At 38.4% G+C, this 17,684-nt stretch overlaps 1 long non-coding RNA gene across 1 annotated transcript; it reads right to left on the reverse strand.

The window, feature by feature from the left end:
• Positions 1-285: 285 nt before the first annotated feature.
• On the reverse strand, positions 286-588 carry LOC118489206. The gene is made up of 2 exons (XR_004886763.1): positions 508-588; positions 286-401 (listed from the first exon to the last, which is right to left on the reverse strand). It is a non-coding gene; the product is annotated as an uncharacterized LOC118489206 (long non-coding RNA).
• Positions 589-17,684: the final 17,096 nt, after the last annotated feature.

A 17,684-nucleotide genomic window follows, 5' to 3' on the forward strand; every position in this document is an offset into this window, starting at 1 on the left:
CATGTAGTTGAAACTCCAGTTGTGCAATTCGTTCTTTTGATGATCCTTTTGTTCGAGGACTCTGCCAATATCTACTAGAAGTCACTCCATAACCAACACCTTTTAAATACCCACCTTTTTCTTTGCCAAACACTAATGTGAGTGCATCCGTGCCCGGATCAAGGTTCACAGATCCATCTTTAATTTGCGTTTCACTGTCAATCTGTATAAAATGTTAACAAATAAACATGTATTACAGTAACTAAAAATAAACCAAATAAGTTTAAAGTTGAACTTACTATTTTGTTAGCTATGTCTTTTACATCAACATTCTTGTATTCTCCGTTTTTGTTTTCCCTTGCTTTCCTCCACATTAAAGCACGAGAGGGGATCTCATCAACTGAAAGTTCGTTATTTTGTACCTTGTAATATATACAACAAAAATAACGGACACACACATCAAACATACAAACAAAAAATCATTATAAGCACAAAAAAAACAAACTTTAATTGAAGAAATGAAGTTACCAGTTTGTCTCTTAGATAAGCATATCCTCCTCGTCCCAAGTGATGATCATAAACGTATTTTGATCGTGCTCTTTTTGTGTTATTTGACACATCCTTATAACAAAATTTGTAATTATTTCATTAGAGTTTAAAATTATATTTAAAATAAAATAATGATGAACATTAGAATAAAAGATTAAAACCTTAAACTTGTCTGATTGTGTATATGTTACGAACTTGTCCCAGTCTGTTTGCTCCACCATTGAACGATACTTCTTAGGAATTTGTGCAATTTTCTTTGGTTTACCTAAGTTAGGTACTATGTATCCCACATACACTTTTCTTCTAAAATTTCGAAGCAGGTTACCAAGCCGATTCATTACAAAACGCCTACGACATGCATCAATGTCATAAAAACGCTGCAATATAATCTTGATTTATGTTACGCTGTTACAAGTTGCATGTTAGTCACATGAAATTGTAAAAATACATTTATAATTAAGAGAAAAGAATTAACCGTTATTTCCTCCCACAATTTATCCTTTACTTCTGTTGGCACTTTTTTCCATGCTAAAAACTTAAATCCGACATATTCTCTTACTAGGTCTCCCAAAAAACTTGAAAATTCTGATCTATATTCCCCAGAAAACTTCCCCAATTCATCAAATGTAACTTTGTGTTTTTTCCACCCGAGTTTGTAAATGATGTACGCAATTTTGGTTACCTGGTCAACCCCCACTTTGGTGTTTTTGTTTTATGTGCTGTCAAATCCATATCCGAGAAATCGCTTTCAGATTCATCTGTCAACATCCATGATGCTAGAAATGAGTTTGACAAAAGTTATTATATACAATAAAGAGAATGAATAAATTTTCCAGAAATGAGAACTGTAACCGGACCGTTTAAAACTGGTTTGGAACCGGGTTAAACGGTTCTTGCTAGAACGGGTTTTCAACTAAATATCAAATTAACTAATTTACACCCCTTTTCACTTCAACATTTTTAGAATAGCCTAGTGCTCTTTACTATTTTAAGAAGAGCTTGAACCTATTCATTTCAACATATAAATATAGCAAAAGTTATGTAAAAAAAACTGTCATACTATCATTATCAAGATATGAACCAGACCCTATATGTACATTTCGCTTCTAACATTTTTTGATGAAAAACTCCCAAAACAATTTGGTTAAACCTTTCATCTTTAGCAAATCGTTGGTTAAAGAAGACAAAAGGTGGCATTTTGTCAACTATTTTAGTTAAAAGATAAATTAAAGAGTTAAATGCCTGGTTGGTCCCTTTGGTTAAACCTTGCATCTTTAGCAAATCGTTGATTGCTTCTGTTTCTTGGTAACAATTGGAAAAATTTGCAGGAATAGGGGGTTTGATAATAATAATAATAATAATAATAAGAGTGCTATTAGGTGGGCTAGATTTGTTTGAGTGTTCATAGGTAGTTCCCAAGACCAAACAGCGAACTTAAATATAAATTCTGACAGCTATAGAACCTTTTGCAGGAAACTTCGTTGTTTAAAAGAAGTATGTATGCAAAATCACAAACAAAAGTTAAAACAGTAACACTGCAATTAAATATCTTCATAAGAAAACAAACCCCTTTGACCATCAGGTGAACTTGGTTTTGACTTTGACTTTGACCTTGACCAGGACCTGGTTTGACTGTTTGAGCCACATATCTCACTTAGTTTCTTAGGATTCTTACGTGAAATTTCACCATCCAGTTATGAAGCTCTTCACTTTTTGTGACATATTTTAAAAGCATCCCATGTCCTTAAAAGTTGTTGGATTAGGTTTTATCTCTTAACAGGTCAAATGGGTTAACTTAATTACTATATAATTACAATCTAGCATAGTTATATTACTCTATTTAACACGTTAATTATTTACGAAATCCAAGAAAAGAGATTTGACCCACATTAAAGAACCAGATGTTTTTACTGTTAGCCAACCTCCCATCTCCCATTTCACTTAGATTTTATTAGTCAATGGGTTGAGGTAGCAAGTAGACTAATTTGGCTACGTTCAAAGCTTGTTTTGATTATAGCGGGTCATTTTTAGTTCAAACGGAAGACGTACAAAACACCTTTTAACCGTTTCTTTGATTTTTTTTTTACAATTAATTAGTAAGTCAACTATTGTGACACCTGTGTCACTGTGACCATCAAACAAATACCAAACCAATGAAATATTATGTTTCATACTTGGGATTTGTAAAAATATGTGTATTGTTTGCACATATCAATTCTTATTCGATTTCGGGCTATAAATCGCTTCTTGGAAGGTTATACGCGATCTGATGCGTAAATATAACAAGTTTAATGCAACAAACACTCCGGAATAGTGACATAGGCTTAACGTACCTTAAATAACCTTTACATAACTTAGAAATAAGTTTTGGATGGTTTGGTATGCCGAAATCAAGTTTATTCGCTTACAGGGACTAAATTCGACAAACTGCGAAAGTAGGTCAATTTGTACTGTAACAGACATTCCGGAACATGATCATAAGTTAAACATGCCCTAAATATCCTTTACATAGCTTAGAAATAGGCTTTGAGGTGTTTTGTGCGCAAAAATAAACTTTATGTTCATTCAGGGACTAAAAGCGTCAAAAAGTGCATAACTTTGCATTTTTGCACATATCTTACGTTCTGAATACATCCGGACATCCAAAAATTTATGTAAGCATTAAAATATTTTATTTTAGTGTTTGGGATAATAAAAATCCATTCGTCGCTTGATTTGGATCGTTTTTGCGTTCGTGACGACTTCCGTCGTAATTAACCGAACAACGCAACCGTACGACCAAACGAACCGACATCCGAGATATTTTTGAGCTTTGAAATGGGGTTAACGAGGCTTAAACGTGTCAAAAATGCATCAAATACCAAGTTTTGGGGCTGCAGGGACCAAAACTGCCAATTTTGAAAGTTGCTGACCTACAAGGTCCTTACGGTCCGTATGGACCTTTGCTTACGGTCCGTAAGCATGTCCCAGATCAGCAGAATTGGTTTCCAGCTTGTTCCAGCTGTTCCACACCTTTGCTAATGGTTTTTGATCAATCTATGGGCTATTTTTGATGGTTTTTAAGTGCCCATGGTATCCAAATACCATGTGCCCACTTGTACGGCTTAGATCGAAGCTCAATCTTTGAGAAACGATCTTAACGGCTCTTGAATTCCTATAAATACCCACCCTCATTCATTCCCCCAACTCACCCTTGATCTGATTTTGGCTCTCTAAGTTGAAGTTTATGCTTCATACCTGAGAGTAAATCGGATCAAGAGATTGCAGGGACCTTTTGTAAGTATTCTTTCGTTCTTTTCATTCGTTTTATCGTTAAAGTCAAACTGCGTTTGACTTTCTGCTTTGACCAGTTTATGGTCAACGCAAAGTTTGTTTGAACTTCTTAACGTGAGCGTAATCACGATGGTTATAGTCCCTAGTGACTATACCTACTGATTACCACGTTATCTAGGCTCAGTGACGAGTCGTAGCTTCGGCCAAAATGCGTATTCTCGCGTATTTTGTAACCAAGCTACATTTAGGTATCAAAACTGTTTGTTTTGATACCAAACCTGTTTTCTAACTTAACTAAACATGTTTTAGCATGTTTAGCTCGTCACTTTTAGTTTAGTGCTTGTGTAGAGTCGTAAGTCAAGCGGACTAAACACCCGCTTAGACTTTCGAACACGACCCGTTTGGTCGATCATTAAGAACCGACCAAACATGTTTAATGACCATAGTAGCATAGGGAATAACCTTCCGAGGTTACACCTTATGGTCACCTAGTTTAAATAGTTGTATGATAGGTAGTTTATATGCCATAGGTAAATTACCAAAATGCCCTTTTCATACATAATTGGTAATTAAGCATATGTAACCTAAAATTTTGTCATTTAACTGATTTTGCAACATAATTAAACATGTTTAGGCATATAATACTTGTCATAGGACTAGTTAGGCGGTCCGAACGCGTTTTACGCGAACGACGCGTTAAAGTAGCATAAGCTACCTAAAAGGGTCGAAATGGGTCGTAAGCACTTAGGTTAGGTTTCATTTTAGTAAATAGGCTTTGTTAAACCATATCATATGTGTTCCAACACTCATTTGGTTTACGAAACCTCATACTATCCAATCTCCCGAGTTAGGTCCGGTTATTTATATAGTTACCTATATTAGGTGTCGTTTGATTTCCGTGATCCCTCTAGCTTTGCTTGGTTGTTGTTCAAGACTTCTAAGCACCCTCAAGTGAGTACATAGCCCCCTCTTTTACTGTTTTTTAAACGTTTTGGGGTGAAACATATGTGCCTACTTGTTACTTTCGTGCTTTCTATGTTTTCACATCATATACTTGCTATGTTCATTAGTACACTATTAGTACATGATTTCATTATGTTTTTATGCTATGTATGTTCATTTAGCGCATACTTAGTACATTGTTTTACATTACATTTTGTCGCATATGCTCATCCAGCATATGGACACTTTGTTTTACATTTTGAACCGTTGTAACCGTTTGACTATGTGAACCTTTTGTGATCATTTGACTATGTGAACTGTTTGTAACCATTGGATTATGTGAACCATATGTAACCGTTTGATTATGTGAACCATTTGTGACTACTTGACTATGTGAACCGTTTGTAACCGTTTGATTGACATGAACTGTTTGAAATTTGTTTGAACCGTTGGGTTAGGGAAGTGATTAGGTAACGGAGCGGGTGTAATGTGTTAAAAGCATGGTGGATACGCCGCTGGTACTTCCTATATATAAGTGCTTTTAATACATTATATATCGTTGCGTTATCTAGATCACTTGGGCGAGTGTTATCAAAACAAAGTTATATTACATGGTTTTTCTAACAATATATATATATATATATATATATATATATATATATATACACTATTCGAGTTTTTATTACAAAAACGATTTCCATTTTGGGTTTAATTAAACAAATGTTTTGGAGTTAAGAATCATGGCTACGAGATTTTTATAAATTATAATCAACTTGATTTGAGTTGGCTAATTATGTCGCAATGCTAATACTTTTCAAAATAAGGTTTGTTTTTAAATAAGCATTGCAACATGTAAAACGAGCCATGAATCTGACACTCACATAAAACCTATGTACTCGCCGGCATTTTTATGCTGACGTATTTTCACATGTGTTTCAGGTACAATAGTTGATGATACTTGATGATGATATTGGTGTATGCTCACATAGGAATGGACGAGGCCTTAGTGACATTAAAAGATGCAAGACTAGTTAATTATGTTATGTTTCTTTGTTGTTAAGACATTGTAACTCATTTAATTCAATAAAACGAAATTTGTTAAATCCATGGTTGTGAAACAATGATTCTGTTACAACACTCCCCGACATTTCCGCCACGTTTTGTTGTTTTACGTGGTCGGGGTGTGACAGCTATGATTGTAGAAACAATGTTATGAAAAGAATAATCTGAATTTGAAAAGAAAAGATTACACAGGTTTTATGCGTTGGGAATAGACTTGGGGCAACTAACAACTTCGACCCATTTGACCACTTACCCTTTAAGCTAAAATGCACATAGATGTCCGTATTTTAAGAGTGCTTGAGTTAAAATATAACTTTGGAAGTCAATGAGAGTTGCAACAGAATTGCAAAATAAGTAAAACCCATAACAAATTTTACACACACATGTGCAGTTGTGTGTGTGAAAGAGAACCTTCTAGTCTTCTAGATAAACTTCTTATTGTGTTTAGTTTGTAGTTAGGAATCACTGTGGATCCAAACCAACTAATCCTGTCTATGACCACCACCCTCCTGCAGATGGGGTAATGGCATACATGTGTATCCTAACTAACAAAATGAAAGCACTTTTGCCTAATATCCAACACTTATAGCATACATGTGACAAACAAACATGATTCCCGGTCACCCTACTCATCCAACCAACATTCACCCAATAAAATGTAAGCTAATAGATTAAATTCAACACTAATAAGCAGCAATCATGTTGGTGCACTGAATGTTTGTTGACTACGTTTTTATTGAGTCTTAGGTCTAGATAGGTTGTACGGAGTCGAAAAACAGGATTTGAGATGTTAGAGGTGATTTCGCTCATAATGACATAGGTTTCATTTGAAGCGAAATCATGTAGTTGCTATTTCGCTCCAGTGTACATGTTTAGAAGGGATTTCGCTCATAGGTACATTAGGTGATTTCGCTTATTCGATCACATGGGGTTTCGCTCTTGGAGCGAAATCAGACATACTATATAAACCCATGTGTGATCTTCATTTGTAATGATTGGAGCGAAATCAGTTCATGCTATTGGTGTCGAAACTCTGTCAAAATCTACTCAGAAAGCATTAATAGAGAAGGAAATTGAAAGGAAAAGTTGTTGTTACTTTGTCTACACTGATTCCACCTTTGTACGCAAAGATGAACTACCTTAATTGACTTTTTCGGGTCAAACAACGGTCCAATAAGTGGTATCAGAGCTCAGGACGAGGAGTTCATACTACTACAGCTTGATTCTACCAAATTCTCTTACTTCTACTCACTTCTTCTCATACTTTTCTGATTTGAACTGGTTCCTACGGTTGAAATGGACTGAATTTCGAGTATAACGTGTAAAACATAGAAATAACAAACCCTAGAAAGAATCAGGTTAAAATTCGGACTAAAAATGGTGAAAATTAGCTAAAAACTTGATTTCGCTTTTACGGTCATCGAAGGGGTTTCGCTTGTAATTGCTTGATTTCGCTCATAAAGACATAAATTGTCTAATTTCGCCCTTAGATACATCCTAATTTCGCTCGTAGGGACACAAATTGCTGATTTCGCTCGAGTGTACATCTGATTTCGCTCGAAGTGCATTTTATTGATTTCGCTCGATGATGCGTGTCAGTGTGTATATAATTTTTATATATAATTAAGCCCTTTTTACACTTTTAACCAAGTTTTAAATTTATAAAACACGATATTCACTAACACTAAACACACATATGGGCAAGTGCACCCATCGTGGACGTAGTATAGTGTTGGTAAGATACCGAGGTCGTCCAAGGACACAAGAGCTTTTAATACCGGTTTATCCTCAACGTCTAACCAAATCAAAAAGTTAGAAAAATGTTTTAAACTAAGAAAAATAAAAACTAACTAAATGCTGAAAAATAAAATAAAAACAGATAGACAAGATGAATCACTTGGATCCGACACGTGTATTAGTATAACCTTTGATTATTTTCGCACTTTTGCACTTGTTTAAAAGATTATCTTAGTTATTGTAGTAGGCCCCTCTTTTGAAGGCGACGTTACCCTCAACCCAGTAGTTTGAGTCAGCAAGGATACAATCCTAAAGGGTCGGATTATTGAAAGATAATGAATTAAGTTATTAATGCAAATTATGGTAGGCCCCGCTTTTGGCGGTGACGTTACCCTCGGCTAAGTAGTCTGAGTCAGCAGGGATACAGTCCTAAATAGCCGGGTTATAGTATTAATAGTAGTTAACTTATGAGGGGGTCAAAGAGTTTGGATCCCCGCCATCCAATACCTATGGGCATTAAAGGAGATCCTACTAAATTTGACCCAGGTCCCAAGCAGGACCTCTAAACGCTGAACAAGGGCAAGACCCTTACCAAACCGTTCCCTTAACCCCCGACCAGGTAGCCAACATACCTCCATATAGACCGTGGAGATATGAATGGTGAAAATCTTTTATTTTATATAGACAGTAAAATAATGTCAAGACACCACGGACAAACGATAAGGAAAGATCACCTTCAACATAAGTAACTAGTTATTAAAGTCATTAATACAAAACCAATTAAAAAGTGCAAAAGATTAAAAATAAAAAGTATTATACTAAACACTTGTCTTCACCAAGTGATGTAAGAGACTTAGGCAAACATGGCCTTGATTGTCAAGAACTCTTACGATCAATCTTGGATCCCGAGACGACTCACACACTCTACGATGGACAATGGATGATGGTGGTGGATGATGGTGTTATGGTGGTGGTGGGTGGTGGATGAAGTGTGAGAGAGGTGGTGTGCCAAGGGATGAGAGAGAATGAAACCAAGCTCCTCTATTTATAGGCTGGACAGAACGCTGGACACGGCCCCGTGTCCGCTGGACACGGCCCCGTGCCCGTCTGACACTCTCTCTCTTCATTAATTGTAATTGCGAATTACAATTAATGCGCCTGCTGTACTTTCAACACGCCCCCGTGCTCGCTGGACACGGCCCCATGCCCAGCAATAGAAGCTTCTACTGGTTTGTCTTATCTGCTGCTTCCTGGGCACGCCCCCGTGTTCGCTGGACACGGGGCGTGTTCAGACTCTGTTTTCTTCTCTTTGTCTTGGGAGGTGCCGTTGAGGGTCCGGGCAGTCCACTTTTGTTCCTTTTCTTGTATTTATGGTAGAATTAGGGGTCTTTTTGCTTCTTTTGTGATTTTGAGCTCATTTCATCCTGAAAATACAAAAGGAAGACAAAAACACTCTTTTTCCAACATTAGTACTTAAAAAGGGTTAGTTTTATGCCTTAATTGATGTGTTTTATATGTTGCATTTTACACACATCAAATACCCCCACACTTGAACTTTTGCTTGTCCTCAAGCAAAACTCTTTTAATGTGGCTTACACTCCCAAATGGAATAGGTAGAAGAGAAGTTTTTTAGCTTGTCCTAGAGTGTCGGGAATCCAAGGTTTGTATAGGTTTTATTTTTATTTTATTTACAATCCTATTCGTCATGATTTATTTTGAACTTTTCATAAGATAAACTACTTATTTGGGCATAACATGCCTTTTTAAAATTCCATTTATATACAAGTTCACATACCTCAGGGGAGATCACTCAATCACTCGGCCGAAGGTGTATATTTAAGTGAATCGCTCGAGAGCGGCACGGACTTACGTTTTCCATAGGCTTGCCAAGCGATCAATCCTCCTCCTTTTTAACTTTTTACCTTTGTAAATATCAAGAGGACTTTTGGGGTGAAGGCTTGGGTTTAAAGGTGGGTGGTTGGTTAGTGGTTAGTAAAAAGGGCGAAAATCGTAACAAGTGGCGGTCTTCGTAAAATACCTTATTTTTAGTGACATTTATTTTTGAAGTATTTCTCCAAACAAGCTTTTGTAGCTTATGTTTGTTTTTGACTTCATTATTCATATATTTTTTTTTTCGTCACGTAAAGGGTATGTTTATGAAAAACCGAGCTTGTTACTAAAATAAGGGTGAAAAAATGAAAAAGGTTTTTGGTGGGTAAAAAAAAATTGTTTTGGGGGTAATGAAATGAAAGGTTTAGGCTCAAAGGGGTTTTTCTAGGGGGATTTTGGGTAGGTAAAAAAAATGAAAAATAATGGTTTTGAAAGAAAAATAGTTAGTCCTAATGCCTCCATCATTTACTTACTTGGGTTTAAGTTGGTAAGGACCGGGAATGTATCGTCGTGGCAAGTTCTAGATTTGTAAAGACCGAGCGGCTATTCACACAAGAAACGAAAAATGAGCATTTAATCTAAATATGTATATTTTTATGCTCAATAAAGGCTCAAAACTCACTTTTGTGGGAATGGGTTTTTAATGTGACCAAGCATATATAATCGAATTTTTAACTAGACTTGTTATACCGTTTCATAATTTTCTTATGTTAGTTCTTTTTATCACGACGCTATTGGTTGTAAAAAAAAATATAACCCTTTTATAACTTGTTATTCCCAACTTAAACTAAGACAAGTAATAAAAAAAAATGAAAAAGTTTTTGAAAAAATTTGGGGTGTTTAGCGGTTCCAATAGAGTTTTGTGTAAGGCTTGTTTTAGGATTTTGCAAAATTTCAAGGTTTTAGCATTCCCCCCACACTTAAATTACACATTGTCCTCAATGTGTCCAAAAATAAAGTTTTTGGTTGATTAGAATATGTAAAAGTGTGTTTTAAAGCAAAGATTTGTGTTACTGGCGCTCTGGACACGGCCCCGTGTCCATTGGACACGGCCCCGTGGTGAACTGCCAGTAACGAAAAACTTACAGAGGGTGGACACGGGGGCGTGTTGGGTGAACACGGCCACGTGTCTGGCAAAAATCTGCAGGTCAGTAGCCAAACAGCAGAACTGGGAGATGGGCACGGGGGCGTGTCGGCTGGACACGTCCCCGTGTGGACAGTCTGTTAGCCACAAAAATAGGTTTTTCCCCCGGTTTCTTCATCCTAGGGCTGCAAGTGCCAATGTTTAGCACTCTAACCCTTGCATTGCACCTGTTCAATCATTCAATACCATCCAACCAAGCACAAACCATCCTAATCTTACCATTGTCAAATATTATCCAAACATAAAGTAAAAACAAAATAAAGATAAAAAGAAAAAGTTAAGGAAAGTAAATTGTTTGACAAATGGCACGCAGGCCATGAATTGTTCGATGGATAAGAAGGGTAATCAAACCTGTGGGCTCATCACCAGCTAGCCCCTTGTTCCTCCCAGCCTCCTACTCCATATCTTCATCACTATCTCCACCTCCGCCTCCCTGCCTCGCCATGTACTCCCGGATGCTACCGATATCATCTTGTATATCGTTGACGCTGCGTTCGATAGCTCCAACCCGGAGGTGTGTGTTGTTGGCGAGGTTGTAGGTGTTCCTGGTGCACATGAGGTTTTCCTGCAAAAGATCATGTAAACTTTGGAAATTAGGAAAACCGCCTCCTTGAGAGGAGGATTGACCCGGATCGCCTTGGGGAGGGTATTGATAATGTGGAGGTGGTGCATGAAGAACTAGAGCCTCTTGCGGGTTCCATGCGTAGCCCTGTGTTCTCTGAAAGCTCACCGTCCCGTCCTCCGCTTCATAAAGCAAGTTCATGGATCGGCAAATGTGATAATCGACCCGTCCCGACCATGGACTCCTTTCGAAGGATCTTGGGATATTCGTGAAGTGCTTGAAGAGACGGTACACCCATCCTCCGAAGAAGATTGGTGTAGGAGCAGAGGCAAGGCGGTTCAAGTGCATGTTCCGCAGTAGGAGGTAAGGAACATCGAGAGGCTTCCGGTTGTGGATGCAGTGAAGGACAACCAAATCTTTTAACCTAACAACGCCACTACTGTTGTGGCATTGGTTCAGCGAGTACGATAGGAGCCTGTGGATGTAGCGGTATAACGGGTCCCTCAGTTTGGTGCTCTTTGTGCTGCTTGGGTTGTAGATCCCTTCACCGATTTGAGCCCATGCGGCTTGGCGTTCAGTTGCGTCCAAGTCTCGCAATCCCCCGGTATTCTCTTCATTCCCCGCTTCTTCATCTTTGTACAGCCCAATGATTGATCCGAACTGCGCCATGGAGGTTCTATAGGTCGTTCCCCCACATCGAAATTCGACCGCCTCGTGATCAAACGGTTCACATCTCGAGTTGAAGACGAACGTACTATAGAACTCCATTGTGCATTGATGGACCGACCGAAGTCGGGCAGTCAATGCGACGTGCAGTGGACCCGTCACTATGTTGTTGAAGCGGTCCAGTTGGTTTACCATTGTCAGCAGATCAGTACATGCCCGCCTTGGATACTCTTCGGGCCTTGTTTGTAGGACCTCGTAGCGAGCCCTGGCGTCAAGTTCGCTGGCATTAAACCGTGTGAATTTAGACATCTGAAAAGAATACAGCAAAAGTTAGTGCGAAACATGGAAATTCAGGTTGAAAACTGCAAACAGTGGGCTGGACACGGCCCCGTGTTCAGCGGACACGGCCCCGTGTCCAGGCGTCTGTAACACCTAATTTTCATTTTTTCGTCCCGGTTTCGAAAACCTGAAAATTTTTAGCCTAGTAGCAGCGGTTTCCCCCGAAAATGAAACCCTAAGTGTCATTTTTCCAAAATCAAACCATTTACCCTTTCAATTTTGTGTTTTTCGGTTCAAGAACAAGGGTTTGTGTTTTTAGTTGGAAATCGGACAAATCTATCAACAATACATGTCTATTTACTTCCTACTACTCTACTCTAAACTACTACTAACAATTTTCATCAAAAATTTTGAGTTCGATCCGGATGAACATGAAGAACCCTAGATTTTCCCCAATTTTTGATGTTTTAACTACATGCAAGTAACTAATCTAACTACTAAGAAGGATAGAATCATACCTTAACGTTGTTAGGTTTGGTGGTGACGTTCGAAATCTGCAGAAAATCGCCTCTAACCAGAGAGTTTTCGGCGAAACGGGGCGTGTGGAATGGTGTAACTGATAGAAAAAGAGGGTTTTATCCCGACAGTCGCCTCGACACGGCCCCGTGTCCAGCGGACACGGCCCCGTGCCGGGTGAAGTTTTTGAAATTTTTTTTTTTTCTTTTTTTTTTTTTTTACGTGTTCGTGTGCATGCCCCTTATTTCCGAAAAATGGTTAGATGATTTTACCGGTTTTGAACGTATACTTACCTGTAACATGTTGGGTATGAGTTTATTCGTTGACCGTTTGAAGTGCGATTTCCTCTTCCTCATCCTCGATGGATCCTCTGTAGAGTTTCAGCCGTTGGCCATTGACTTTAAATGGTGTCCCATTTCGAGTTTTAATTTCTACTGCACCGTGTGGAAAAACATGGGTGACTGAAAAAGGTCCCGACCACCTAGACTTTAACTTACCAGGGAACAATCGAAGTCGCGAATTAAACAACAGAACTTGGTCTCCAACCCGAAATTCATTAGATTTAATATATTTATCATGCAAATTTTTCATTCTTTCTTTATAAATTTCGGAGTTAGAATATGCATAATTCCTAAGTTCTTCTAATTCGTTTATTTGACAAAATCGATTTTTACCGGCAACTTCTAAGTCTAAGTTTACGTTTTTTATTGCCCAGTAGGCTTTGTGAGCGATTTCTACTGGCAAGTGACAACTTTTTCCATAGACGAGTTTATATGGGGTTGTGCCTATAGTGGTTTTATAAGCGGTTCGAAAAGCCCATAAAGCGTCGTCTAGTTTGTCGGCCCATTCTTTTTTATTTATTCCTACGGTTTTTTCAAGTATTCTTTTTAAACCTCGATTAGTCACTTCGGCTTGCCCATTTGTTTGAGGATGATACGCTGTTGAGACCCGGTGATAGACCCCATACCTTGTTAATATTTTTTCGAGTTGATGATTGCAAAAATGGGTACCTCTATCACTTATTAATGCCTTTGGTGTCCCGAAACGAGAGAACAACTTTTTCAGGAATTTTACCACTACTCTTCCATCATTTGTTGGAAGAGCCTCGGCCTCTGCCCATTTAGACAAGTAATCGACTGCCACAAGTATATATTTGTTTCCCTTTGAAGGTGGGAAGGGTCCCATGAAATCGAGTCCCCACACATCAAAGATTTCACAAACGAGAATGCCATTTTGAGGCATTTCGTTTTTGGAAGAAATATTACCTGATCTTTGGCAGGCATCACATGTCTTTACAAGGTTTTGTGCATCCTTGTAAATGGTTGGCCAGTAAAATCCCGAATCAAATACCTTTCTTGCGGTACTTGCGGCACCATGATGTCCTCCGTATGGACCTTCATGACAATGACGGAGTATTCTTCGTGCTTCATTACCATGGACACACCTTCGGATGAGTTGGTCGGCACACATTTTGAAAAGATAGGGGTCTTCCCAAAAGTAATGCTTTACATCAGCAAAGAATTTTTTTCTTTGATGATGTGGCCATCCTTTGGTGACTATACCGCTGGCTAAGAAATTAGCGTAGTCGGCATACCATGGTTCTTGTCTGCTTTCCATCATTTCCAGGGACTCTGTGGGAAATTTTTCGTTGATTTGCTCGTCCCTGGTTGTCTCCAAAGCTGGGTCTTCTAAGCGCGAGAGATGATCCGCAGCAGTGTTTTCTGCTCCTCTTTTGTCCTTTATTTCAATGTCGAATTCTTGGAGGAGTAGAATCCATCTTATCAAACGGGGTTTTGCGTCTTGCTTCTTGAAGAGGTACCTGATGGCTGCATGGTCTGTATAAACTATTGTTTTAGAAAGAACAAGATAAGAACGAAATTTATCAAAAGCAAATACCACCGCTAGTAACTCTTCCTCAGTAGTTGTATAATTTTCTTGTGCATCATTTAGAGTTTTACTAGCATAATAAATTGGGTGGAAATGTTTTTCTTTTCTTTGTCCCAAGACTGCTCCAACAGCAAAGTCACTTGCATCGCACATGATTTCGAAAGGAAATTTCCAATCTGGCGCTATCATGATAGGTGCATTGACTAGCATTTCCTTGAGGGTTAGAAATGCTTGATTGCATTCCTTGTCAAAGATGAAGGGTGCATCTTTTTCAAGCAATTTTGTTAGAGGTCTTGAAATTTTTGAAAAGTCCTTGATAAACCTTCTATAGAATCCGGCATGCCCTAGGAAACTTCTGATGGCTCGTACGGAGGATGGAGGAGGTAATCGAGAAATAGTCTCTATTTTTGCTCGATCAACTTCCATTCCTTCGCTTGAGATTTTATGCCCGAGTACTATTCCCTCTGTTACCATGAAATGGCATTTTTCCCAGTTAAGGGCGAGGTTAGTTTCCTCACATCGGGATAGCATTCGTTCAAGATTATCGAGGCATTGATCATATGAGTCTCCAAAGATGGAAAAGTCATCCATGAAGACTTCCATGGTTTTTTCAATCATATCATGGAAAATGGCGACCATACAACGTTGGAATGTTGCAGGTGCATTACATAGACCGAATGGCATGCGTCGATATGCAAAAGTTCCGTAGGGGCATGTGAAAGTTGTTTTCTCTTGGTCTTCTGGTGCTATCGGTATTTGGAAGTAACCTGAAAAACCATCTAAGAAACAATAAAATTTATGACCGGATAATCTTTCTAACATTTGATCAATGAATGGTAAAGGAAAGTGGTCTTTCCTTGTTGCTTCATTTAATCTCCTATAATCTATACAGACTCTCCATCCTGTGACGGTTCTCGTGGGTATTAATTCATTTTTCTCGTTAGTTATTACCGTCATACCTCCTTTCTTTGGGACTACTTGGACGGGACTTACCCACGGGCTATCGGAGATAGGGTAGATTAGTCCGGCGTCGAGTAGTTTGATGACTTCATTTTTAACCACTTCTTGAACATTGGGGTTCACTCTTCGTTGTGGTTGAATCACCGTTTTGTAGTCATCATTCATTAGAATTTTGTGCGTGCACATGGAAGGACTTATTCCTTTAATATCTACAAGCTTCCAAGCGATCGCATTTTTGTGTTTTTTAAGTAGGTTAACTAATTTTTCTTTTTCTATGTTAGTTAATTTAGACGAAATAATTACAGGTAAACTACCATCTTTGCCTAGAAAAGCATATTCCAAACCTTTAGGAAGTTCTTTGAGCTCAATGGGTGGGTCTTTAGGAGACACCTTATTTTGTGGCTCATCTAGATCAAGAACTTTAAAAGTTTGTTCTATGGCTACCTCTTCATCGACAAAGTGGTCTTCTTCGTCGGTTGTATCGGGTGGCTCAGCTTCATCTTCAATTAGGGGGTCATTATTGCCAAAAGGATATTTCATTGAGCGCTCAAGATCTATGCTCCTTTTGAATGCCCCTAATTGAAGAGGTAGATTGTTGAATTTCCGGTTTTTCAAGGCTTTGTGAGTTTGTACAAAAGGTTTTCCCAAGACTAGGGGGCATCATCTAAGATGACGAAGTCGGTTGGGATTACCATTTGATTTGTTTGAACCAAAACATCTTCAACTACACCGATTGATTTCATTACTTTTCGGTCGGATAGAAAAATGGGTATTTGAAGTGGAGTAAAATCACTAATACTTAACTTTTCAAAAATGTAGTTAGGCATTATGTTAACACAAAGATCTTTATCAATAGTGATATTGCTAATAAACGAATTTTGAAAGAAACATGGAACCGGTGTAATGTTAATTTCAAAAGGATCTTCTTTTATTAGCGAGGTTTGATCATTAGTTAACTTAACACTTACTAAGTCATTGATTTTAGCATTAGTGTTTAACTCTTTTAAAAACTTGGCATGAGGGGTTATTAAACAATGATTTTCGAAAGTAGGTGACAAGAGAATAATTTCCTCAAAATTAGACTCTTCTTGAATTTTAACGTTATCGGACTCACCATTTTCGTTGTTTAACTCATGTGTCTGTTTTTCACTTTCTTGTTCTTCCATTTTTACACTTTCAACTATCTCTACGTTATTATCATTTTTTAACTCTTCTCTTGCGCGGGATTCCTCTTCCCTTGCGCGAGATTCTTTTATGCAACGTTGGATAGTTTTAATGTGTTCTAATATCCTATTAGTTACTTCGGTGAGATTGAAAGAATTTGGATCCTCAAAGCTTGAATCCGGTTGTTCGATCCTTGGTTCCTCATAGTACTCATATGAAGTAGATGGTTCACACCATTGTTCTTCATTGTAAGTGTATGATGGATAAGGGTCGAAACTTTGTTCTTCATAGTAATCATATGAGGTGGGTTGTTCACGCCATGGTTCCTCATAATAAGAATATGAAGGTGGTGGCTCATATCTTGAGTCCTCAAAGTATGAGTATGAAGGCTCATACCTTGGTTCGTCAAAATATGAGTATGAGGGAGGAGGTTCATACCTTGGGTCTTCATAGGATGTGTATGAAGTTGATGGCTCGTACCTGGGCTCCTCATAATGGTTGTATGAATTGGATGGTTGATATGAAGTACTATATTGAACCGAGCGTGCATTACGACAATTAGTGCAATAATTACCTCTATAATCATCCTCATCATAGGTGTAGTTGTAACCTCTTGAGTATTGATCCATAAGAATCACTCAACAGATCACAACTGAGTCTCGGGACCAGAAAACAAAAATAAGACGGAAACAGAAGCTGGACACGGCCCCGTGTTGAGTGAACACGGCCCCGTGTTCAGGGACTGTATCTGGGCGTTTTAATTAAATTTACTGGTCACGTTGAGCACGGGGGCGTGTTCAGCGAGCACGGCCCCGTGTTCAGACTCTGTATCTGGGTATCTACTCTAAAATATGCAGCACGGGGGCGTGTTCAGCGAGCACGACCCCGTGTTCAGGCTACTGTAAATGCAAAACTAAACTAATATGCAGAAAAATGCGCGCGTTTTGAAAAAGTTTTGAAAAACTGATTAGGCCGTCGATTTTAAGCTTTCTTAAAATCCTTGTGTCCCCGGCAGCGGCGCCAAAAACTTGATGCGTGTCAGTGTGTATATAATTTTTATATATAATTAAGCCC

Source organism: Helianthus annuus, chromosome 17 (genome assembly GCF_002127325.2).
Source record: "Helianthus annuus cultivar XRQ/B chromosome 17, HanXRQr2.0-SUNRISE, whole genome shotgun sequence".
Classification (NCBI taxonomy): Eukaryota; Viridiplantae; Streptophyta; class Magnoliopsida; order Asterales; family Asteraceae; genus Helianthus; species Helianthus annuus.